Source organism: Ixodes scapularis, unplaced genomic scaffold (genome assembly GCF_016920785.2).
Source record: "Ixodes scapularis isolate PalLabHiFi unplaced genomic scaffold, ASM1692078v2 PGA_scaffold2__306_contigs__length_199485367, whole genome shotgun sequence".
Classification (NCBI taxonomy): Eukaryota; Metazoa; Arthropoda; class Arachnida; order Ixodida; family Ixodidae; genus Ixodes; species Ixodes scapularis.
This window is the reverse complement of record NW_024609857.1, coordinates 80,440,743-80,442,833: the sequence shown is the minus strand read 5'-3', so window position 1 is coordinate 80,442,833 and position 2,091 is coordinate 80,440,743. Positions and strand designations below refer to the sequence as shown.

The following is a 2,091-nucleotide window of genomic DNA, read 5'->3' as shown; positions in this document are numbered from 1 at the left end:
AGCTTCTCGTACAAGCTAGAACTGTACACGGGACAGGAGAACTTTGCCCCAAGACGTGCAGGAGAGCCTGACTGTGGAGCAAGCGGGAACATTGTTGTTTGACTGTGCTGGTTAATCCTAAGAGGAGTTCACCACAAAGTGTATTTGTTGTGAAGCGACAACAGGACAGGAGAACTTTGCCCCAAGACGTGCAGGAGAGCCTGACTGTGGAGCAAGCGGGAACATTGTTGTTTGATTGTGCTGGTTAATCCTAAGAGGAGTTCACCACAAAGTGTATTTCAATAACTACTTCAACTGGCCAACCCTTCAGGTGTACCTGAAAAAAAAACCCGTGCACTGCATTGGTACAGTCATGATCAACCGAGTAACGAGAGTCGGCATGCCATCTGACAAGGAAATGAAACAAAAAGAAAGAGGAAGCTTGGAAGAGAAGGTAGCGACCCTGGCTGGTATTGAACTGTCGTGTATAAGGTAGGTGGCAAAACAACAAAGCCGTCGCCTTGCTGTCGACCTTTGTTAGGGCAGAGCTTGTCCTATCTGCGCCAAGGTGGAACCAAAAATAAAAGGAGAGGCACGACATACCGTGTCCGTCGGTGACAGGCGCTTACAACGAGCACATGGGAGGAGTGGATCTCTTAGACTCTCTGATCTCCCTGTACCGCGCCCATCTCCGATCGAAGAAAGAGTACTTTCGTATTTTTTCTCCTGTTCTCGACTTGACAGCTGTAAATGCCTGGCTGCTGTACAGGAGGAATGCCGTGACTACTTCCGATCAACCAACACGAAAGCTCATCTCCTTAGAAGAATTCAAGATGGGCTTTGCCGCGTCACTCTACAAAGCAGGAAAAAATGAACCGAAGAAAAGGGGACGGCTCAGAAATGAGTTGGAGCAAGGCATCCAGCTGAAGAAAACAAGAGGTCCTACAGCACCGGGTCTACCTCAAGATGTCAGGATTGATCAGGTATTATCACTGACGAATTATTCTGTGTTACAAACCCCACCATTCATACTTCTATGTTAGGGTTGGCCACTAGGTGCTTTGGAGTTCGAAGCGACAACGTTGCAAGTTTCCTGGATGCAAGGGCATTTGTATGAGCTACTGCTCTAAGTGTGGCACTCACCTGTGCTCTACAATCAAGAACAACTGCTTTCTTTTGTATCACACAATCAAATGAGGCCACATTTCTCACTGACGTCTCTTAACACAAGTTTGGCTCTGGTTCACACATTTTTAGCATTCCGCTATAAATATTCCGTTATTTGCATCTTGTTGCCAGTATGCAACATACCTATCTTTTTTCGATAAAATTGTTTTCGCAAAGTTCAAATTTATTTCAGTGGCAGTATGGTGATCACTGTGGTATTATACTTCTGCTGGAATAAAATTGTGAAAAAATAAAAAAAAAGTTGTGCAGTAAAGGGGGATGAATGATGCTCATATTTGCCAAACTTTTTTGGCCGCTGCCACTGCATAAAAAAGAAAGAAAAAAATCTAAGACAACGTTATTTAGTTATTAGCTTAAGAAGTGATTTAAAGTAGTTAAAGCGAAAGTACAAAAAATTCATCATGGCTCCTCTAAACTTGCAATTCATACCTATAATTAAATAATTATGTAGCTGTGACGTTTTTTTACGCCCTTATTCCTAATATTAATATGTCGATCTTTGACATGGCTCTTGATACCTTGGTCTAGGACAAATTATTGACATCACTAATTAACATATTTAATACCACATTTCCTAAACAAACATGCAGCCGTTATGAAAATAGTTTCAAACTGTGTTTCATTACACAGCTTCAAAAATAGTATGAAACGGTACCTTCTGTTAAATCACTTCAATTAAATATTTTCAACTTGTGTTGCCTTGCTCATGAGTTGTATCACCTGGTTCATTTTGCATTTCCGAAGTCTTAAAACAACCTCTGACGATTGTATGAAATGTGTACAAAATATAATGTTCTGATTGTTGTTGATGTGCTACTATATATTCTTGTACTGTTTATTGCGTTATTTTTTTTTTTTTGCATAATGAGCAGTGTAAAAGGGCGAAAAAGGACCACGTTAGAAAGAATCAATCTGCCTTTTGAC

General features: G+C 41.0%; 1 pseudogene; it reads left to right on the top strand.

Moving 5' to 3' along the window:
* The first annotated feature begins 617 nt into the window (after positions 1-617).
* On the top strand, positions 618-1,176 carry LOC121047604 (annotated as a pseudogene).
* Positions 1,177-2,091: the final 915 nt, after the last annotated feature.